The sequence below is a fragment of the Oryctolagus cuniculus genome, chromosome 13 (assembly GCF_051225735.1).
Source record: "Oryctolagus cuniculus isolate XC-2025 breed Fujian yellow rabbit chromosome 13, ASM5122573v1, whole genome shotgun sequence".
Classification (NCBI taxonomy): domain Eukaryota; kingdom Metazoa; phylum Chordata; class Mammalia; order Lagomorpha; family Leporidae; genus Oryctolagus; species Oryctolagus cuniculus.
Window position 1 is genome coordinate 90,003,013 of NC_142879.1, and position 24,753 is coordinate 90,027,765.

The 24,753-nt window shown below is 38.1% G+C and overlaps 3 long non-coding RNA genes across 4 annotated transcripts in view; 1 reads left to right on the forward strand and 2 right to left on the reverse strand.

Annotated features, from left to right (window-relative positions):
• The window catches only part of LOC149122731 (uncharacterized), a 31,438-nt gene extending 10,465 nt beyond the window's left edge, over positions 1-20,973 (reverse strand). For both annotated transcript variants that reach the window (XR_016219379.1, XR_016219378.1), the window contains exons 1-2: positions 20,609-20,973; positions 3,605-3,662 (exon numbers count right to left, since the gene is read on the reverse strand). This is a non-coding gene — a long non-coding RNA (uncharacterized LOC149122731). The remainder of the gene's footprint in view (positions 1-3,604; positions 3,663-20,608) is intronic.
• Positions 1-24,753, forward strand: part of LOC149122729 (uncharacterized) — a 295,211-nt gene that overhangs the window by 160,652 nt on the left and 109,806 nt on the right. The window lies entirely within an intron of this gene.
• Positions 1-24,753, reverse strand: part of LOC149122730 (uncharacterized) — a 304,723-nt gene that overhangs the window by 82,230 nt on the left and 197,740 nt on the right. The window lies entirely within an intron of this gene.

The window sequence follows — 24,753 nt, forward strand, 5'->3', positions numbered from 1 at the left end:
CTTAATACGTTATCCCTCTTAGTAATTGTTTTGTTTGTGTTACTTAATACTTTTGGTTGAATACTGTAATCAATACACAGTTATTCTTTTTTATTATTTTCTTTTTTTAACTTTTATTTAATGAATATAAATTTCCAAAGTACGACTTATGGATTACAATGGCTTCCCCCCCATACCGTCCCTCCCACCCACAACCCTCCCCTTTCCCACTCCCTCTCCCCTTCCATTCACATCAAGATTCATTTTCGATTCTCTTAATATACAGAAGATCAGCTTAGTATACATTAAGTAAGGATTTCAACAGTTTGCTCCCACACAGAAACATAAAGTGAAAAATAATAGATGATTTTTTTAAATGATGATGAAATCAGATCAGACCTATTGTCATGTTTAATCCCAGTGAGAGTCAAGTTGGGAATTGATAATTTCTTTTCTTTTTTTTTTTTTTACAGAAGATCAGTTTAGTATGCATTAAGTAAAGATTTCAACAGTTTGCATCCCCATAGAAACACAACGTGAAATATACTGTTTGAGTACTCATTATATCATTAAATCTCAATGTACAGCACATTAAGGACAGAGATCCTACATGAGGAGTAAGTGCACAGTGACTCCTGTTGTTGACTTTACCAATTGACACTCCTGTCTATGGCATCAGTAATCTCCCTATGCTCCAGTCATGAGTTTCCAAGGCTATGGAAGCCCTCTGAGTTCTCTGACTCTTATCTTGTTTAGACAAGGTCATAGTCAAAGTGGAGGTTCTCTCCTCCCTTCAGAGAAAGGTACCTCCTTCTTTGAAGACCTGTTCTTTCCACTGGGATCTCACTCACAGAGAAGTTTTGCCAGAGTGTCTTGGCTTTCCATGCCTGAAATACTCTCATGGGCTTTTCAGCCAGATCCGAATGCCTTTAGGGCTGATTCTGAGGCCAGAGTGCTGTTTAGGACATCTGCCATTCTATGAGTCTGCTGAATATCGCACTTCCCATGTTGGATCACTCTCCCCTTTATTTATTCCATCGGTTAGTGTTAGCAGGTACTAGACTTGTTTATGTGCTGCCTTTGACTCTTAGTCCTTTCATTATGATCAATTGTGAACTGAAATTGATCACTTGGAATAGTGAGATGGCATTGGTACATGCCACCTTGATGGGATTGAATTGGAATCCCCTGGTATGTTTTTAACTCTACCATTTGGGGCAAGTCAGCTTGAGCATGTCCCAAATTATACATCTCTTCCCTCTCTTATTCCCACTCTTACGTTTAACAGGGATCACATTTCAGTTAAATTTCAACACTTAAGAATAACTGTGTATTAATTACAGAATTAAACCAGTCATATTAAGTAGAACAGACAAAAAAACTACTAAGAGGGATAATATATTAAGTTGTTCACAGTTATTCTTAAGTGTTGAAACTTAACTGAAAAGTGATTGCTGTTAAATATAAGAGTGGGAATAAGAGAGGGAATAGATGTGCAATTCGGGACATGCTCAAGCTGACATACCTCAAACGGTCGAGTTAGAAACATACCAGGGGATTCCAATTCAATCCCATCAAGGCGGCATGTGCCAATGCCATGTCACTAGTCCCAGTGATCAATTTCTGTTCACAATTGATCATAATGATGGGACTAAGAGCCAAAGGGATCACATAAGCAAGACTGGTGTCTGCAGATACTAGCTGATAGAATAAAAAAGGGACAGAATCATCCAACATGGGAAGCGAGATACACAGCAGACCCATAGAATGGCAGATGTCCTAAACAGCACTATGACCTCAGAATCAGCCCTTAAAGCACATGAATCTGGCTGAAAAGCCCATGAGAGTATTTCAAGCATGGAAAGCCAAGACACTCTGGCAAAACAAAAAGACATAAATGAAAGATCTCCGTGAGATCCCAGTGGAAAGAACAGGTCATCAAAGAAGGAGGTACCTTTCTCTGAAGGGAAGAGAGAACTTCCTTTCTGAATACGACCTTGCCAAATATGATCAAAGTCAGTGATCTCAAAAGGCTTCCATAGCCTTGGGAACTCATGACAAGAGCCTAACCTGATTACTGATGTCATAAATAAGAGTGTCAATTTGTTAAGTCAATAACAGGAGTCACTGTGCACTTACTCCTCATGTAGGATCTCTGTCCTTAATGTGCTGTACAGTGTGACTTAATGCTATAACTAGTACTCAAACAGTATTTTTCACTTTGTGTTTCTATGTGGGTGCAAACTGTTGAAACATTTACTTAATATATGCTAAACTGACATTCTGTATATAAAGAGAATTGAAAGTGAATCTTGTGAATGGAAGGGGAGAGGGAGCGGGAGATGGGAGGGTTACAGGTGGGAGGGAAGTTATGAGGGGAAGCCATTATACTCCATAAGCTGTAGTTTGGAAATTTATATTTATTAAATAAAAGTTAAAGAAAAGACTAATGTTGGCTAATACAAACTGACAGAATAAAAAAAGGGAGAGAACGATCCAACATGGGAAACTGGATACAGAGCAGACTCATAGAATGGCAGATGTCCTAAACAACACTCTGGCCTCAGAATCAGCCCGTAAGGCATTTGGATCTGGCTGAAGATCACTTGAGAGTATTTTAGGCATGGAATGCCAAGACACTCTAGCAAAAAAAAAAAAAAAAAGGACCTAAATGAGAGATCTCTGTGAGTGAGATCCCAGTAGAGAGAACAGGCCATCAAAGAAGAGGTGCCTTTCTCTTAAGGGAGGAGTGAACTTCCACTTTGACTATGACCTTGTCTAAATAAGATAGGAGCTGACGAACTCAAAAGGCATCCATAGCCTTGGCAACTCATGACAAGAGCCTAGGGAGATTACTGATGCCATAAACAAGAGTGTCAATTTTTTAAGTCAACAACAGGAATCACTGTGCACTTACTCCCCATGTAGGATCTCTGTCCTTAATGGGCTGTACGTTGTGACTTAATGCTATAACTAGTACTCCAAAAGTATTTTTCACTTTGTGTTTCTATGTGGGTGCAAACTGTTGAAATCTTTACTTAATATATACTAAATTGATCTCCTGTATATAAAGAGAATTGAAAATGAATCTTGATGTGAATGGAATGGGAGAGGGAGCAGGAGATGGGAGGGTAGTGGGTGGGAGGGAAATTATGGGGGGGAAAAGCCCTTTTAACCCATAAGCTGTACTTTTTTACTAAATAAAAGTTTAAACAAACAAACAAACAAAAAGTGGAACAGCCGGGTCTCAAACCGGTACCCATTTGATGCCAGCACTTCAGGCCAGGGAATTAACCCACTGTGCCACAGTGCTGGCCACAACTTTTTACTAGTTCAGTGTAACTACCTCTACTATATCATTGATAAGACCGATAAATACAAATTCAGGCTTTATATTTTACAATAATTTAGGAGATCCTGTGTTCCAATTTGAATAACATGATAAACATGTTACCATTATAGCATCACAGAGACTAGAAACAAATTTGATATCAGGTTTGATATTTCTAATGCTTTATAATCATGACAATTTTATGTTGTCAAATATTTATTTCACGATTTTAATGAAATATACTCATAAAGCTGCTATATCACAATATAATGCAAACAAAAATAAACAACTTACTGGTGGTGTGTTCATTTTCTTTGGCCTTGGAAACATGTAGTGGGAATTAGGACTGTACCTGGATGAGAAGATAAATGGAAATGTGAGAGAACTGGTGTTATTTGCTCCTAGACTCAGAGCAATATCTTGATAGAAGTGAATACAAAATACCAAATACATTAGCTGTAGAAAAGAACACCAATCAGCTTCCCTCAGTAGTAACAGTGCTTTACACATGACAAGGACCAAAGAAGATGTCCTTGAAAGAGCACCAACAGTGACTTGATTAGCTCTTGTCCTGACTGTTGATGTACAATGTAATACTTTATCCATGTTAGTAGTTTTTTGTTCTAGTACTATTGGTTGGACTCTGTAATTAACACAATTATTCCTGGTGTTTAAATTTCAACTGAAAAGTGATCCCTGTTAGGAATTTGGAAAACATTATGCTGACTGAAATAAGCCAGTCCCAAAGGGACAAATATCAAATGTTCTCCCTGATCGGTGACAACTAACTGAGCACCAAAAAGGAAACCTGTTAAAGAGAAATGAACACTACGAGAAACCGTGACTTGATCAGCCCTTGCGCTGACTGTTGGTGAACAACTTAATACGTTATCCCTCTTAGTAATTGTTTTGTTTGTGTTACTTAATACTTTTGGTTGAATACTGTAATCAATACACAGATATTCTTAAGTGTTGAAACTTAACTGAAAAGTGATCATTGTTAAATATAAGAGTGTGAATAAGAGAGGGAAGTGATGTGCAATTCGGGACATGCTCAAGCTGACATACCTCAAACGGTCGAGTTAGAAACATACCAGGGGATTCCAATTCAATACCATCAAGGCAGCATGTGCCAATGCCATCTCACTAGTCCCAGTGATCAATTTCTGTTCACAATTGTTCATAATGATGGGACTAAGAGCCAAAGGGATCACATAAACAAGACTAGTGTCTGCGAATAGTAGCTGATAGAATTAAAAGGGAGAGAATGGTCCAACATGGGAAGCGAGATACACAGCAGACCCATAGAATGGCAGATGTCCTAAACAGCACTATGACCTCAGAATCAGCCCTTAAAGCACATGAATCTGGCTTTAAAGCCCATGAGAGTATTTCAGGCATGGAAAGCCAAGACACTCTGGCAAAAAAAAAAAAAAAGACATAAATGAAAGATCTCCGTGATTGAGATCCCAGTGGAAAGAACAGGTCATTAAAGAAGGAAGTACCTTTCTCTGAAGGGAGGAGAGAAGTTCCACTTTGAATATGACCTTGTCTAAATATGATCAGAGCCGGTGAACTCAAAGGAATTCCATAGCCTTGGCAGCTCATGACAAGAGCCTAGTGTGATTACTGATGCCATACACAAGAGTGTTAATTTGTTAAGTGAACAACAGGAGTCACTGTGCACTTACCTTCATGTAGGATCTCTGTCCTTAATGTGCTGTACATTGTAATTTAATGCTATAACTAGTACTCAAACAGTGCTTTTCACTTTGTGTTTCTGTGTGGGTGCAAATTGTTGAAATCTTTACTTAATATATGCTAAACTGATCTTCTGTGTAAAAAGAGAATTGAAAATGAATCTTGATGTGAATGGAAGGGGAGAGGGAGTAGGAAAGGGGAGGGTTGCAGGTGGGAGGGAAGTTATGGGGGAAAGCCATTGTACTCCATAAGCTGTAGTTTGGAAATTTATATTCATTAAATAAAAGTTAAAATAAAGAAAGATCACCAACAATTATACTGATTGGCAGTGATAAGGCACACGTAATCTTTATGTCAAAAGAAACATGTACTTGCTACTTAATTTGTTTAAAATGTTACTGCCAAGAAGCAATTTTTTATTTTAAGAATGCTTGTGAGTCAAGTTGCAAAATACCACAGAAAGAAACAAATGCTGCCACTAAAATCTACCCTATAGAAAAATACTTGGGTGATGTTAACTATTGTTCTGTTGCTACAAATATACTTCATGGTACTTCATATTGTTAGTTTCACTGGAACATATTTTGATGTTACACACTGAAAATTCTATAGAATATATTCTGCTTGTAACCACGATATTTTTGTCCACAGCTGTGTAGAAAAATGAATATAATACACATTTATTATGCTATATCTTTATAGTAATTATTGCAAAAGACACCTCCCAGTTTCCAAATATTCATGTAGTTCTTCCCTAAAATGCTTCTTGGCATTCAGTGAATATAACACCAACATGATTTGAAAAGTTATATTATGAAGAAGCCTCAGAACTTCCTGTTGGAGATACAGGACCCAGGCAAAATTTCATAGCAAACCATCAGACTTGGGAATGTTAAATGTTGTGATGCAAGTTAGTCTGCTGCTTGGGAAATACTATATCTAATACCAACATGCCCAGATGCGTGATTGATATTCTGCATATTCAAGGCAGCACCCTGCTAAGATGTCTATGAGGCAGTAGTTGGCGCATAAGCACTTGGATTCCTACCACCCACACATTATTAAAGGATGGAGTCCTGTACCTGAACATATATGTTAATTTCTTCTGATTTAACTTTGCATGGAATTAAATTCTTCCCTTCTCATTAAGGTTATTAATATTTGATGTTGGACAAATCCAGATACGTGTAAGCTCTCCTCCATTAGAAAACAATAATAGGGATCAGGGGCAAGATTGCAGAGTAGGGAGGGAGCTTGCTGCTCTATTCTTGGGGAAGATAGTCTTTAAAAAATGGAAAGACTGCAGATTCAGGCAAGAGTTTTGGGTTAAAAAGCAGAGGAAGCTCTACATATTGGAGGGACAAAGTGGACCTACATGGAGGGATTCACAACTCAGAACTCCAGCAGCCAAGAGCCTCCACATCAGAGAGGAGAGTGTGGTGAGACCAGACTGCATAAGCCAAATCCATGGGTGAAAAAGCTGCAGGAAGAGCCTAGAGAGAATCTGACTTGGAGCCAATTGGGGGATAATGTACCTGCCAAACTAGAGGAGAAAAAAAAAGAGGGGGCACATTTTCTCTGTCCATAGCACCCTGCAACTGCAACATGTAAGCAAGTGATATAGAACAAGTGCCATTTTGACACATATGACAGCTGTGCTAGCTTGTGTCAGCATCTTGAAAGCAGCCAAGCAGAGAATCCTGATCTGGTGGGGAGATCTGGCAGGGGGGGTATGCTGCTTGAGACTGTGTGAGGCTTCTGTGCTAGGACTGTGTAAATACTGAGGTTGTGTGGGAGCAAAAAGGGAGTCACCGGGACTTTGAGCAGTCAGTGTGGGAGGCTCCACACAATCAGCATTCCCTGGTTACCAGGCAAGGGTCATTGCTGGAGAATCCAAACTTATACTGAAAACTGCACAGATCCTTTGTGTGGTCCTTGTGGCAGTGCCAATAAATAATATACCCTCTGGGGCTAGCACCCAGGCACTGGTCTCATTTGAGGAGAGGAGCTCAGATGAATCTACACCAACAGGCAAGAAGAAACCTCCCCTCTAATAAAAAAAAAGAGATTTAAGATGCCAAAATTGGTGTGTCACTTCAGACACACCCTTCACTCTGAAGCAATGAACAGAGCTCCCTGGCTACAATCACCACATGCCTTTAGGTATTTCCTGAAAGCAGACAATCTGATAATGAACACAGACATAGTCCACAGATAAAAGCTGCAACAGCAAAAATAAAATGACTATGTCCACAAATACTAAATAACAAATGCACCAAACAAGAATATGGAAGACAAAATGATGCCCCCCGAAGAACACAAAACTACAATAATAGATTGTGAAGATGATGAGATTAAAAATATCCAGAAGTAGAATTCAAAATATTGATCACAGGATTGCTTAAAAGTAATCAGAAGAAAATGCATGAACTAATAAAATCTATACATGACATGAAAGAAATTTTCTCCCATGAAATTGAGAACTTAAGGAGAAATCAAAATGAAATCTTGGAAATGAAGAAGTCAATAGAGCAAATTAGAAAATGCAGTGGAAAGCCTTAACAAAAGAATCTGTGAATCAAAAGAAAGAATATCTGACTTAGAAGACAAAAAAAAAAGGAAATCATTCAGAGAGATCAAACATAAGAAGAAATTAGAAAGTTAAAATACACTGTTGGTAAATTATAGATACTATCAAATGACCGAACATAAAAGTTCTAGGAATTTATGAAGTTTTGGAAAGATGGGATGGATGAGAAGGCCTTTTTAGTGAAATAATTCCAGAAAACTTCCCTAATTTGGAGAAATAAAGGGACATTTAAGTCCGAGGAGCATATAGAACTCCTAAAAGAAATGACCAGAAAATATATTCACCATGATAGATTATAAGCAAACTTTCCACAGTAAAACATAAAGAAAAGATTCTAAAATCTTCACAAGAGAAACACTAGATTTATTTCAAGGATCTCCAGTTAGACTCAGAGTGGACTTCTCATCAGAAATCCTACACGCTAGGAGGGTATATCACTATTATAAATGCATATGCACCTAATTACAGGGCACCTGACTATTTAAAACAAACATTAAATGAAGCAAAGGGAGACATAAATTCAAACATAATAGTAATGGAGGGCTTCAATACCCCACATTCAGGAATGGACAGATCCACAAGACAGAAATTCAGCAAGGAAACAGCAGAGGTAATCAACACTATAGACCAAATGGATCTAATAAATATCCACAGAAATTTTCACCTTACAGTTCCAGAATACATATTATTCTCAGGAGTGTATGGAACTTTTTCTAGGATTGACCACATACTAGACCATAAAGCTAACATCAGCAAATTCCTAAACCAAAAAAAAAAAAAAATCAGAATCATACTACGCTTCTTCTCACACCACAATGGAATGATGCTGGAAATCAGCAACTTAATCTCTGAAACATATGCAAACATATGGAGACTGAACAATATGCTTCAGAATAAAGAGTGGGTCATAGAAGAAATAAAAGTTGAAATAAAACATTTTGGGAAACAAATGAAGCAACAACAAAATATCAAACTTATGGTGTACAGCAAAAGCAATGTTAAGAGGAAAGTTTGTAACAATTGGTGCCTATATCAAGAAACTGGAAATACACCAAATAAATGAGCTATCAATGCATCTCAAGGATCTAGAAAATGAGCAAACCAAACCAAAACTAATAGGAGAAAAGAAATATCAAAATTAGAGAGGAAATTTAAAAAATGAATCCAAAAAACAATATAAAAGATCAGCAAAATAAAGAGCTGTGGCCGGCGCCGCGGCTCAATAGGCTAATCCTCTGCCTGGTGGCGCCAGCACACCGGGTTCTAGTCCCGGGCGGGGTGCCGGATTCTGTCCCGGTTACCCCTCTTCCAGGCCAGCTCTCTGCTGTGGCCAGGGAGTGCAGTGGAGGATGGACCAAGTGCTTGGGTCCTGCACCCCATGGGAGACCAGGATAAGCACCTGGCTCCTGCCTTCAGATCAGCATGGTGCGCCAGCTGCAGTGTGCCGGCCATGGCAGCCATTGGAGGGCGAACCAATGGCAAAGGAAGACCTTTCTCTCTGTCTCTCTCTCTCTCACTGTCCACTCTGCCTGTAAAAAAAGAGATTTTTTTAAATAAAATTGACACATAATTGGGCAACTAACCCAAAAAAGATGCAAATGAATAAAACTAGAGATGAAAAAGAAAATGTAACAACAGACACCATGAAGTGAATTACAAGAAATTAATACAAAGAGCTGCATGTCAGCAAGCTGGAAACATAAATGAAATGCACAGGTTCCTGGAAACAAACAACCTAGCTACATGGAGCAATGAATACATAGAAAACCTAAACAGACAAATTTCCAAGATGAAAATTGAATCAGTAATAAAGACCCTCTCGACAAACAAAAGCTGAGGTCCCGATGTCTTCACTGCTGAATTTTAACAGAAATTTAAAAGAGAACTAATATCAATTCTTCTCAAGTTATTCAAAACAATTGAAAGAGAGGGAATTTTCACAAATCTTTCCCTGAAGCCAGCATCACCTTAATTTCTAAACACGGAAAAAGACACAATAGAGAAAGAGAACTACACACCAATTTCCCTAAATCAAATAGCGGCAAAATTCCTTAATAAAATTCTAGTCAATGGAATCCAACAACACATCTAAAGATCATTCACGCAGACCAAGTGGAATTTATCCTTGGAATGCATGGATGGTTCAATACTTGCAAATCAATCAATGTGATACATCACATTAACAAATTTAAGAACAAAACCAAATGATTATCTCTATATGCAGAGAAAGCATTTGATAAAATACAACACCCTTTCATGATGAAAACTGAGCAAATTGAGTATAGAGGAAAATCTCTTGACACAATCAAGGAAATTTATGACAAATATAGTCAGCATCCCATTGAATGAGGAAAAGTTAGAAGCATTCTCACTGAGATCTGGAACTAGACAAGGATGCCCACGCTCAACATTGCTATTCAGTATAATCCTGGAAGATTTAACCAGAGCCATTAGCCAGAAAAAGAAATCAAGGGACACAAATTGGTAAAGAGAAAGTCAAACTATCTCTATGTGCAGATGACATCTCTATTTGCAGATGGATCCAAAAGACTCCTCCAAGAGATTATGTGAACTCATGGAAGAGTTTGGTAATGTAGGAGGATATACAACCAATACACAGACATTAAAACAGCCTTTGTATACACAGATTGCATACACAATGGCATGTTTCAGAAAGAATTTCTCAGATCATTCCCATTCACAATAGCATGGAGTAAATTTAACCAACAATGCCAAAGATCTTTATGATGTGAATTATAAAATATTAAAAAAGAAACAGAAGATAAAAATGAAAAAAAATCCATGTTCATGAATTATAAGAAGCAATATCATCAAAATGCCCATTATTCTAAAAGCAATTTACGAATTCAATGTGATACCAATCAAAATAGCAAAGACATTCTTCTAAGATCTAGAAAAATGATGAAGAAACACAGGAGACCTTGCATAGCTAAAGCAATATTATAGAACAAAAACAAAGCCAGAGGCATCACAATACAAGGTCTCAAGACATGCTTCAAGGCAGTTATAATAAAAGCAGCCTAGTAATTGTGAAAAAAAAAGATGGATGGACAAAATGAACAAACAAACAAACAAACAAACAAACCACCAGAAGTCAATCCAAGCATCTTCAACCAACTTATATTCAACTAAAGAGCATAAACACACCCCTGGAGTAAGGACAGTCTCTTCAGCAAGTGGTGCTGGGAAAACTGGATTCCCACATGCAAAAATATGAAGCAAAACCCCTGCTTTACACCATACACAAAAATCCATTCAAAATGATCAAAGACATAAATCTATGAGCTGATAACACCATATTATTAAAGAACATTGGGGAAAGCCAGGAAGATAATTGGCTCAGGCAAAGAGTTCTTCGAAAAGAAACCAGAGGCACTGGCAATCAAAGCCATAATTAAGAAATGGGATTACACTCAGAAAGTGAAGAGGCTACTGATAGAATGGGAGAAATTATTTGTAAACTATGCAGCTGATGAAAGATTTATAACCAGGATATATAAAGAGGTCAAGAAACTCCACAACCATGAAACAAACAACCCAGTGAAGAAATGGGCCAAGCATTTAAATAGATGTTTTTCAAAATAGGAAATCCAGATGGCAAAGAGACAAATAAAAAATGTCTAGAATCACTAGCCATCAAGGAAATGCAATTTAAAACCACAGTGATGTGGTTGGCACTGTGGTGCAGTGGGTTAAATCCCTGGCCTGAAGTGCAGGCATCCCATATGGGTGCCAGTTCTAGTCCTAGCTGCTTCTCTTCCTATACAGCTCTCTGCTATGGCCTGGGAAAAAATAGAATATGGCCTAAGTCCTTGGGAACCTGCACCCATGTGGGAGACCCTGGAGAAGTTCCTGGCTTTGGATCAGCACTGCTGTAGGCATTGCAGCCATCTGGGGAGTGAACCATCAGGTGGAAGACCTCTATCTCTGTCTCTACCTCTCTCTGTAACTCTGTCTTTCAAATAAATTCAATAAATCTTTAAAAAGAACACAGTGAGGTTTCACCTCATTCCAGTTAGAATTGCTTTCATACAGAAATCAAAAAGCAGCAAATGCTGATGAGAATGTGAGGCAAAAGGTACCCCAACCCATTGCTGGTGGGAATGTAAACTTGTAAAGCCACTATGAAAGACCATTTGGAAATACCTCAGAAATCTGAATATAGACCTACCATAGGACCCAGCCATTTCACTCCTGGGAATTTACCCAATGGAAATGAAATCAGCAAATGAAAAATGTTATCTGTACCTCGATGTTTATGAAAGCTGAATTCACAATAGCTAAGACATGGAATTGACCTAAATGCCCTTCAACTAAAGACTGGATAAGGAAATTATGGAATATATACTCTATTGTATACTACACAATGGATAAAAACAATGAAATCCATTCATTTGCAACAAAATGAATGAATCTGGAAAACATACTGAGTGAAATAAGACAGTCCCAATATACTAATACCATAATAGTTAGTGACAACTAACAGAGCACCTAAAAGAAAATCCATAAAACTAAGATTGTCATTTTGAGAAGCAATGAGTTGAACAGCTTTGGTCTTGACTGTTGAGAAACAGTTTTTTTTTTTTTTTTTTCTGTACGTCATACTATTTGTAGAACTCTTTCTTAACATTGAGTTAATCATGTGTTTATCTTTTTATTTAATAAATGTGAATTTACAAAGTGCAACTTTTGTATTGTGGCTCCCCCCCAAACTCCCTCCCTCCTGTGACCCTTCCCTCTCCCACTCCCTCTCCCATCCTGCTCTTCATCGAGTTTCATTTTCAATTACCTTCATATACAGAAAGCAACTTAGTATATACTAAGCAATGATTTCAACAGGCTGCCTTCACACAACCGCACAAGGTATAGGGTATTGTTCAACTAGTAATGTTGTCTTTAAGTTTCATAGTAAAGCACATTAAGGACAGAGATCCTACATGGGGAGCATGTACCCAGTGACTCCTGTTGTTGATTTAACAATTGGCACTCTTATTTATGATGTCAGCAATCACCCGAGGGAGCCCCTTGAGTTCACCAACTCTGAACGTGTTTAGTCAAGGCTGTATCACAGTGGAGGTTTATAAAGTCAATTGAAAATAAATCTCATTAAGCATAATGTTTGGAATAACACAGGAAGGAGGGATTTTGTAACTGTGAAGCTCTATTGTCCTGCATACTTTCCTACAGATTACTTCTAAAGGTACAATTTAAAATCTTGGTATGGGACCTCAAATCCCATCAAACTGGATAGTAAAAAATGCCATCTTAATTGTTAGAGTGAACATATTAAGTGTTAAATTGATAATATAGATAGGATTACATGTTAAATGGATCATATAAATAATATGAAATGTCTGGTAAAAATAAACAGAATTAAAAAGGAGAGAATATTCCAACATGGGAAGCAGTACACAGAGCAGACACATAGAATGAGAATCACATTAAAAAACACTCTGTCCTCAGAATCAGCCCATAAGGCATTCTGGTCAGGTTAAAGTCACATGAGAGCAAGTCAAGCATCAAAAGCCAAGACAATGTGGTACAAAATGTTCTACATAAAGGATCTCTGTGAGAGAGACCCCAGTGGAAAGAAGTGGCCATAAAAGAAGGATGTACTTTTGTCTGACAGGTGGAGAGTACTTCAACTTTGCTTGTGGACTTGTCTAGATACTGATGCAGATTTTGGATACAAAGGCTACTATAGCCTTTGTAGCTTCCATAACCTAGGCAGCTCATGATAAGAGTTTTGGGTGATCACTGATATCATACATAAGACTGTTATTTGTTACATTAACAACAGGAGTCACTGTGCGCATACTCTCCATAAAGGACTTCTGTCTGCAATGAATTCTATTATGAGAATTAACTGTAAAACTAGTTCTCGGTTTGTGTGTGTGTTTGTCTGTGTGTGTTTGTTCGTATGTGTAAATTGTTGAAATCTACTTTGTAAAAGTTGGTCTTCTATGTATAAAGTTAAATAAAAATGTATCTTAAAGGATAATGGGACTTGGAATGAGCAAGGAAGGAGGAGTGGGGTGAGAGTGGAGGAGGGAGGGCAGCATAGTGAGAAGAATCACTATATTCCTAAAGTTGTACTGATGAGATCTGTACTCAATAAATAAAATGTTTCTTTGAAATATAAAAAGAAACAAGAAGAATGATTTGTATGTTTCCTGAGTAATCGCTTCACTCTCAACACAAAATGCATGATGCAAAAGAATTCATCTTCAACCACACACTAATGAAGTGGAACTCCAGTGGTTAAATTTTAGGGTTTCAAACTCATATTTGAAAGGCATGTGTCAAAAATAGATGAATTCTTATTTCAGCTCAATTCACAATAGCTAGAACTTGGAATCAACCCAAATGCCCATCAACAGTAGACTGGATAAAGAAATTATGGGTCATGTACTCCATAGAATACGATACAGCAGAAAAAAAAAAAAAACAACGAAATCCTGTCATTTGCAACAAAATGGAGCAATCTGGAAAACATCATGCTGAGTGAATTAAGCCAGTCCCAAAGGGACAAATATCATATGTTCTACCTGATTGGTGACAACTAACCGAGCACCAAAAAGGAAACATGGTGAAGTGAAATGGATACTATAAGAAACAGTGACTTGATCAGCCCTTGTCCTTACTGTTGATCTACAAGTTAAAACTTTATCATTTTTAGTATTTTTTGTTCTACTTAAAACTATTGGTTGAACTCTTTAATTAACACACAATTATTCTTAGGTATTTAAATTCAACTGAAAAGTGATCTCTGTTAAATGTAAGAGTGGGAATAAGAGAGGGAGGAGATGTACAATTTGGGACATGCTCAATTGGACTTGCCCCAAATGGTGGAGTTAGAAACGTGCCACGGGATTCCAATTCAATCCCATCAAGGTGACATGTACCCATGCCATCTCACTAGTCCAAGTGATCAACTTCAGTTTACAATTGATCATACTGATAGACCTACGAGTCAAAGGGATCACATAAGCAAGACGAGTGTCTGCTAATACTAGCTGACAGAATCAAAAAGGGAGAGAACGATCCAACATGAGAAGCGGGATACACAGCAGACTCATAGAAAGGCAGATGTCCTAAACAGCACCCTGGCCTCAGAATCAGCCCTTAAGGCATTCGGACCTGGCTGAAGAGCCCATGAGAGTATTTTAGGCATGGAAAGCCAAGACACTCTGGCAAAAAAAAAAAACCCTAAAGGAAAGATCTCTGCGAGTGAGATCCCAGTGGAAAGAATGGGGCCATCAAAGAAGGAGGTACCTTTCTCTGAAGGGAGGAGAAAACTTCCACTTTGACTATGACCTTGTTGACATAAGATCAATGTCAGTGAACTCAAAATGCTTCCATAGCCTTGGCAACTCATGACTAGAGCCTAGGGAGATTACTGATGCCTTAAACAAGAGTGCCAATTTTTTAAGTTAACAACAGGAGTCACTGTGCACTTACTCCTCATGTAGGATCTCTGACCTTTATGTGTTGTTCAATGTGAACTAATGCTATAATTAGTACTCAAACAGTATTTTACACTTAATCGTTCTGTATGGGTGCAAACTGTTGAAATCTTTACTTAATATACACTAAAGTGATCTGTACATAAAGATAATTGAAAATGAATCTTGATGTGAATGGAATGGGAGAGGCAGCAGGAGATGGGAGGGTTGTGGGTGGGCGGGAATTTATGGGGGAAGCCATTGTAATGCATAAACTGTACTTTAGAAATTTATATTTACTAAATAAAAGTTAAAAATGGATAAATTCAAATGTGGGAACAGGTTTTATGATGCTTATTATTTGTTTTCCCTTTGTTTTCAATTCTGATAATTATACTGTATTTCTAAACACACATCTGCTTATTACAGATACATGTATAAAATATGGAAAACATGATGCTATTCTACTTCAAGATACTTAAACAAGAAGCCAATATTCCTATGACAACTTATATCTAATCCATCAAAAGATATTTGCTGTGACCTAATCAAATAATTAGTGTGTTATTCATGGGTAATATTCCAGAATTCAGAAAACTACTATAGTACATTTACTAGAATAAAATAATGAGCTTTACTGTGGGTGCATTTAAATTCATTGCACAAAACAAAAGTTCCAGTCTCTGGGAATTAATTCAAAACTCTTGAAATCCTTTTCTCTATACATTCATCTGATGATCTATCAAATCTTTATTTATAGCTCTGAGAGTCAGATCTTAACTTTCTCTGTTCGCTAGTTTCTTCTATAAATCATGCAAGATGTCAACAGAAGAATTACATAGAGCCTCTACTGCCACGTTGTTCTTCTCTAACAGGGAATGGCTATGGCTAATATGAACTTCAGTGGGAGTAAGACAGTGTACTGGTTTTAGGCCCACAACCTCTCCCTGGTTTCCTTTATTGCACAGATATGATTTTCCCTGTTCAAATTCCTGTGTTTTCTCTATACTACCATTGTCCTAAGTGATATTGTACAAATGTGGGAACCTTAAACTTGAGCTTCCAAGCCTAAGTTCCCTCATCTCAGAGCTCAGAAACTAGTACATGATGAAAAAAATAGGTCTTGGCTGGCACCGCCGCTCACTAGGCTAATCCTCTGCCTTGCAGTGCTGGCACACTGGGTTCTATTCCCGGTCTGGGCACCAGATTCTGTCCCGGTTGCCCCTCTTCCAGGCCAGCTCTCTGCGGTGGCCAGGGAGTGCAGTGGAGGATGGCCCAAGTGCTTGGGCCCTGCACCCCATGGGAGACCAGGATAAGTACCTGTCTCCTGCCTTCAGATCAGCGAGGTGCTCCAGCCGCAGTGTGCCGGCCATGGCGGCCATTGGAGGGTGAACAAATGGGAAAAGGAAGACCTTTCTCTCTGTCTCTCTCTCTCTCACTGTCCACTCTGCCTGTCAAAAAAATTAAAAAAAGAAAAAAATAGGTCTCAATTTCATATTACTTGAGATAAAAATGAAATTTCAGGGATTAATGAGCTAGCTCAGCACCATGGGCTTTGTGAGTTTATATGTCCTTTCCAGGAATTTGCTCTCTTTGTTCATCACACACCTCTGCCAACAGGAGTTGTTCCTTCTGGGAATGGAGATATAGTTTCCAAGGGAAACTCCAATATGAGAAAAATTGTGAACATCATACTCACCAAAAATTGGCTAATCATAAGCCACTCCTTTGTCTGACTCTTCTGAGTCAATAAGGAAGCTATAGTGATTAATTTGTCCTGAATACAGAAGATTATATAGTCCAAGTGGTACAAATAAAGGGAGTGATGAGCAAAGAGTGAGTCTAGCGAATGAAAATAACCTCAAGGATTATTAACTGAATTTAGCCTTTTCTTTTTAAATATTTAATTATTTGCAAGGCAGAGAAATGAAAGACAAAAACAGAGACATTGACACATGAAGCATCTTTTTTCCTGGCTCACTTCCCAAGATGCTAAAATAAACAGGTTTTGGCGAGGACAGAGCCAGGAGCAAGTAATTTTATTTACATCTGCTATATGGGCACATTCCAAAGCATTTGGGTCATGTTCCATTGCCTTCCCAGGTTCATTAATAGAATATACACAAAGTAACACTACAATATAGGAGGCCAGCATTGCAAGCAGTGGCCAATCCCATTGCAAACTAATGTGTGCCACAAACACTAGTCATTTCAGATCCATCATTAAAATATTTAGTCATATACCTCTGTTGCCTCATCATGTATTTTTCTATTAATTTAGTTCATAATTTTATTGTTTAAAAAGACAAACAATATACACCTTGAAGTTTTAGATATAACCATTTGATAAGAAGAGGAAATCAAAGGGATACAAATTAAAAAGTGGGAATTCAGATTATTTCTATTTGAAAATGACATGGTTCTCAATATAGGGAAGCCAAAAGAGTCCACTTGTAAATGATTAGAATTCATAAAAAACTTTGTTAAAGTAGCATAATATAATAGTAACACGTAAAAGTCAATAGCCTTTCTATACCCAGACATTGCCATGGCCAAACATCTAAACAGAAAGATTTCCAATAAACAACCTAAGTATCCATCTCAAGAGTCCTAGAAAACAAGAATAAGCCAAATACAAGATGAAATGAATAGCATAGGTCATAAATGGAATGTTAACATTAAAGATAAGCAAAATAAAATTTTATTTTTAATAGAAGAAACAATCCTTTCGCTAGGTTATAAAAACTAGGTTCAAGTAAATAAAATCAAAGAAGGGGAAACTATAATGCATATCACAGATATAATAGGCATCACTAATTTATATTAAAAAGGATAAATGAAAAATTTTAAAAAATTGTTTATTTGTGGATACATATAACCTACCAAAACTGAGCCAAGTAGATATAACATATCTGAGAATCCAGGTCTCCCATGGGGCTGCGGCTTTGGGTGATGATCATTGTGAATGTTGTTCTTTAGCTACAGCCAACATGCTCTCGATGCAGGATGTTGGTCATAGAGGAAGCCACCTGCTAGCAAGAGGTAGGAAGTACACAGTGACCTTACTTTCTGCTTGCTGTCACTGCCAATCTATAAATGCCCTTTAGAAGAAGCCTATTGGCAGCCAGTGGTGGTTACAAGATAGCAGAATAGGGAGGGAGCATATTTCTCTAGCCCAGGGGAAAATAGTTTTAAAAAAGTGGTAGTCTTGGGGAAGAGTTATGAAAAAAAGGCAGAGGAAACTCTATTACATGGAGGGCATGGGCTCGCATGGCTCAGGACTCCAATATCCAAGAGCCTATGCACCATTGCTGCAAAGTGAGGTGAGACAAGACGGCAGTAGCCTGAGACTCTGGTGAAAAAGCAGAAGGAAGACCCTAGAGGAAGTGAGGTTTGAAGCTATATGAGGGAAAGTGCACCAGCCTAACTGGAGGAGAGAGAAAAAAAAAAAAGAGGGTATGAACACATTTCTCTCTGATCACCTTACAAAGCCATACAAGCCAAGAGAGCAGGCACCAATTTGGACATACATAAAAGCTGCACCAACTCATTTCTGTGCCCAGCAATCAGCCGACTGGAGATTACTGACTCCAGTGGGGAGAAATAACAGAAGGTTAGGAGCTTGTGAATGTGTGAAGCTTCAGAACTGTGACTGTGGAAAAAAATGAGTGTGTGTGGAAGAACTCATGGTGTGCATGAGACTTTGAGCAGTCTCAGTGGGACACCACAAGCTCCAGAAGTCCTGGGCACCTGGTTAGAGACATTGCTGGAAAATCTTAACTTATACTGAGGATTGCACAGATCCTTTGTGCGATCCTTGGGACAGAGCAGAGGAATATTATATCCACTTTGGCTAGTGCTCAGGCACTGGACTCCATCAAGGAGAAGAGCTCAGCTGAGCAGAAATAATTCCATTCTGATTAAAAAAAGAGAGTGACGATTTACCATGTCAAACCTGAGAGTATCAACTTAGGCATGCCCTTAACTCTAGAGAACTGAACAGAGCTCTCTGGCTACATCCACTGCAAGCCTCTAGACATTCACTGAAAGCAGACATTCCACTTATCTATAGAGTCATAGTACAAGGATAAAAGACGCCAAAGTGGGGGGAAAAAAAAGAAGAAACCAACGAGTACCTCCACAAATGCTGAACAACAAATGCAACAACCCAAAGGACAAGAATAAGGAAGACAACATCATGCTCCCAAAAGAACAGAACACTTCATTACAAGATTATGAAGATGATGAGATAGAAGAAATGCAAGAAATAGAATTCCAAAAATTAATGATAAGATTATACAGAAGTAATCAAAAGCAAAAGCATGGACTACTAAAATCCATGGAGAACATGAAAGAAAATCTCTCATGAAATTAAAATCCTTTTTTTATTTTTTTATTTAGTAAATATAAATTACCAAAGTACAGATTTTGGATTACATGTGCTCACCCCTTAACTTCCCTCCCATATGCACACCTCCCATCCCCCACTCCCTCTCCCATTCCATTCACATCAAGATTCATTTTTAATTATCTTTACATAAGAAGATCAATTCAGTATACATTAAGTAAAGGTTTCATCAGTTTACACCCACACAGAAACACAAAGTGTAAAAATACAGTTTCAATACTAGTTATAGCATTACTTCACATTGGACAACACACTAAGGACAGATCCCACATGAGAAGTAAGTACACAGTGACTCCTGTTGTTGACTTAACAATTTGACACTCACAAATGAACTCTCAAATTTATAAACCATTTTATAGCCAGCAGAATCTGATCTTCTGAGATATTCTCAAATGCTACAAGTTATCATTTGACTAAACCACATTTGGATGCATAATGCAACTACTGTGTGTTCAACAGTTTATTTGATTCTCAGTTCTCACACCAGTTAGCTTGGGGTTGGGGAGTGAATGATTGGCTTTGACAAAGATTTTACTCTCCACACAAGGGTGTGAAGGCATTTAATCCCAATTAGGAGAGATTAATCATTGGGAACAGGTGGGACCCTAATGAAGTGATTAGGCTAAATCAATTCATGTGATTATTGAGTGACTGCTTATGCCCAGGTGTGTGCTATAGAAACTACTTCATATTTGAACCTCCTGCAATTTCATTATTTGGTCATTTGGTCTCTGTGCCACCCAAACCTCTGCCAACAAGATGACCCTCAACAGATACTGCCCTCCGACCTTTGGCCCAAACCAAGAGACAAATACCATTTCTTTCTAAATGACTGAGTCTGTACCATTCTGTTATTAGCATCAAACAAAACCTGACTCAGAACCTAGGAAGAGCTGTGCTGACAGCACTGAATTGTAAACTAGTGACCTCGTTTCTCAACCAAAGGATATCAGATCCCATGTGGAAGTTCATTTCCCCATGTGGATTCTGTAATCACCATCAATTTGGAAAGCTGTGAGGCCCCAGGGTTCACACAAACCCTTTTCCTTTAGACACAGGACAGGACACCAGGGTCCTGGCTACTGGCCCAGCTCCCCTCCTGTGCCCATAGAATACTGGTCTCTGACACTCACCACTTTCCAGCTTCCAATGAGTCCCAGCATCCTCCTGAGGGCTCCTGAGTGTGGTGAGGGAAGTTCACAGAGCAGCAATGGGTGAAACACCCGAGACCTCTCTCAGGAACTAACCCAGAATGCCTAACATTGGGATGCCAGAAAAGAAGACGCTGTGTGGTTCAGCAGTGTTGCCTTTGAACACCTGATTTTAAAGTCTGCCCTAACAATGAGCATGCATAACATCAGAGAACACACAGCCCATCCAAATGCTCCTAGCATGAGGGCCATAGCTTGGGGTTGTGGCAGGTGGGGGCAGAGAGGAACTCTGCTTGGTCTCAGGTCTGAAACTGCCTCATCTTTGCAGCTTGATCCTCCCAACAGCAGGGGCCACTCTCACCTCCCTGATGATCATGACATCAGAGCACTGTCCCTCCCTCCTTTTTCCAGGACCCTATTAAAATCTTGTGACCCTTGGACTTTCAATAATGGTCTCGCGTGTAACAGAATGCTGAATCTTTCCGGTATTCTGGGTCTTTATATTATTTATATTCTTGGCTCCTTTTTAAGGTCATTTGACTTTTTTTAAAAAAATTGACTCCAGGACTATTTTAAGATACTAAAACATACATTACATAGATTGACCTCGCTTTCTCTTGTTTCTATTACAGATATTCACTTGTAATTCTGTATTCTGTAATTTAATATTGTTGCCTGTTTCATTCTTACTGGCATGCATTGGGTTTATATATTGATCTTATACACAGTAATCCTGCATAATTCTCTGGTCAGTTTTTATTTGTTTTGAATTTTATGGGAGTATCTCCGTATATAATAGTTTAATTAACATTTATTGATGGTTTTGCTGCTTAGAAGCATATCCTTATACATAAAATTTTCTGTTTTTTAAATTTCCTAACTGCACATCTAGGACATTGTTGAAGACAGAAAATACAAGGAGAGCAGCTTATACAGCTGTGTTCTGAGGGAGATAGCTTTCAGTGTTCTATGACAATTATGCTTTATATTATAGGTGCATTGCAGCCCATCTTAGTTATAATAAATAATAACTATTTTTACTGCTTTACTTACAGTTTATGTTTGTGATTAGATGCTTAATTTTATTCAAAACGTTTCATCTTTTAATTGCAGTTACCGTGTGATTTTTTTGTGTTTCTCTTCCACATGAATTATTTACATGATTTATTTTGAAATGTTAAACACCTTGGCATCTTTGACTCTATCTTGCTTTTTTATTGATCTCTTGTGATTTCATAGTTTGCTCTATATTAACATGTTGCTTAAAATATTTGTACCTCATTTTATAAAGATATGTTCTTTAAGTTCCTTTTTAGTTCATGTCTTGATCTGACAGTGGCATCAATGTAATACTGCATTCAGAAAAGAAATTAAATCATGAACTAAAAAGGAACTTAAAGAACATATCTTTATAAAAAGAGGTACAAATATTTTAAGCAACATGTTAATATAGAGCAAACTATGAAATCACAAGAGATCAATAAAAAAGCAAGATAGAGTCAAAGATGCCAAGGTGTTTAACATTTCAAAATAAATCATGTAAATAATTCATGTGGAAGAGAAACACAAAAAAATCACACGGTAACTGCAATTAAAAGATGAAACGTTTTGAATAAAATTAAGCATCTAATCACAAACATAAACTGTAAGTAAAGCAGTAAAAATAGTTATTATTTATTATAACTAAGATGGGCTGCAATGCACCTATAATATAAAGCATAATTGTCATAGAACACTGAAAGCTATCTCCCTCAGAACACAGCTGTATAAGCTGCTCTCCTTGTATTTTCTGTCTTCAACAATGTCCTAGATGTGCAGTTAGGAAATTTAAAAAACAGAAAATTTTATGTATAAGGATATGCTTCTAAGCAGCAAAACCATCAATAAATGTTAATTAAACTATTATATACGGAGATACTCCCATAAAATTCAAAACAAATAAACACTGACCAGAGAATTATGCAGGATTACTGTGTATAAGATCAATATATAAACCCAATGCATGCCAGTAAGAATGAAACAGGCAACAATATTAAATTACAGAATACAGAACTACAAGTGAATATCTGTAATAGAAACAAGAGAAAGCGAGGTCAATCTATGTAATGTATGTTTTAGTATCTTAAAATAGTCCTGGAGTCAATTTTTTTAAAAAAAGTCAAATGACCTTAAAAAGGAGCCAAGAATATAAATAATATAAAGACCCAGAATACCGGAAAGATTCAGCATTCTGTTACACGCGAGACCATTATTGAAAGTCCAAGGGTCACAAGATTTTAATAGGGTCCTGGAAAAAGGAGGGAGGGACAGTGCTCTGATGTCATGATCATCAGGGAGGTGAGAGTGGCCCCTGCTGTTGGGAGGATCAAGCTGCAAAGATGAGGCAGTTTCAGACCTGAGACCAAGCAGAGTTCCTCTCTGCCCCCACCTGCCACAACCCCAAGCTATGGCCCTCATGCTAGGAGCATTTGGATGGGCTGTGTGTTCTCTGATGTTATGCATGCTCATTGTTAGGGCAGACTTTAAAATCAGGTGTTCAAAGGCAACACTGCTGAACCACACAGCGTCTTCTTTTCTGGCATCCCAATGTTAGGCATTCTGGGTTAGTTCCTGAGAGAGGTCTCGGGTGTTTCACCCATTGCTGCTCTGTGAACTTCCCTCACCACACTCAGGAGCCCTCAGGAGGATGCTGGGACTCATTGGAAGCTGGAAAGTGGTGAGTGTCAGAGACCAGTATTCTATGGGCACAGGAGGGGAGCTGGGCCAGTAGCCAGGACCCTGGTGTCCTGTCCTGTGTCTAAAGGAAAAGGGTTTGTGTGAACCCTGGGGCCTCACAGCTTTCCAAATTGATGGTGATTACAGAATCCACATGGGGAAATGAACTTCCACATGGGATCTGATATCCTTTGGTTGAGAAACGAGGTCACTAGTTTACAATTCAGTGCTGTCAGCACAGCTCTTCCTAGGTTCTGAGTCAGGTTTTGTTTGATGCTAATAACAGAATGGTACAGACTCAGTCATTTAGAAAGAAATGGTATTTGTCTCTTGGTTTGGGCCAAAGGTCGGAGGGCAGTATCTGTTGAGGGTCATCTTGTTGGCAGAGGTTTGGGTGGCACAGAGACCAAATGACCAAATAATGAAATTGCAGGAGGTTCAAATATGAAGTAGTTTCTATAGCACACACCTGGGCATAAGCAGTCACTCAATAATCACATGAATTGATTTAGCCTAATCACTTCATTAGGGTCCCACCTGTTCCCAATGATTAATCTCTCCTAATTGGGATTAAATGCCTTCACACCCTTGTGTGGAGAGTAAAATCTTTGTCAAAGCCAATCATTCACTCCCCAACCCCAAGCTAACTGGTGTGAGAACTGAGAATCAAATAAACTGTTGAACACACAGTAGTTGCATTATGCATCCAAATGTGGTTTAGTCAAATGATAACTTGTAGCATTTGAGAATATCTCAGAAGATCAGATTCTGCTGGCTATAAAATGGTTTATAAATTTGAGAGTTCATTTGTGAGTGTCAAATTGTTAAGTCAACAACAGGAGTCACTGTGTACTTACTTCTCATGTGGGATCTGTCCTTAGTGTGTTGTCCAATGTGAAGTAATGCTATAACTAGTATTGAAACTGTATTTTTACACTTTGTGTTTCTGTGTGGGTGTAAACTGATGAAACCTTTACTTAATGTATACTGAATTGATCTTCTTATGTAAAGATAATTAAAAATGAATCTTGATGTGAATGGAATGGGAGAGGGAGTGGGGGATGGGAGGTGTGCATATGGGAGGGAAGTTAAGGGGTGAGCACATGTAATCCAAAATCTGTACTTTGGTAATTTATATTTACTAAATAAAAAAATAAAAAAAGGATTTTAATTTCATGAGAGATTTTCTTTCATGTTCTCCATGGATTTTAGTAGTCCATGCTTTTGCTTTTGATTACTTCTGTATAATCTTATCATTAATTTTTGGAATTCTATTTCTTGCATTTCTTCTATCTCATCATCTTCATAATCTTGTAATGAAGTGTTCTGTTCTTTTGGGAGCATGATGTTGTCTTCCTTATTCTTGTCCTTTGGGTTGTTGCATTTGTTGTTCAGCATTTGTGGAGGTACTC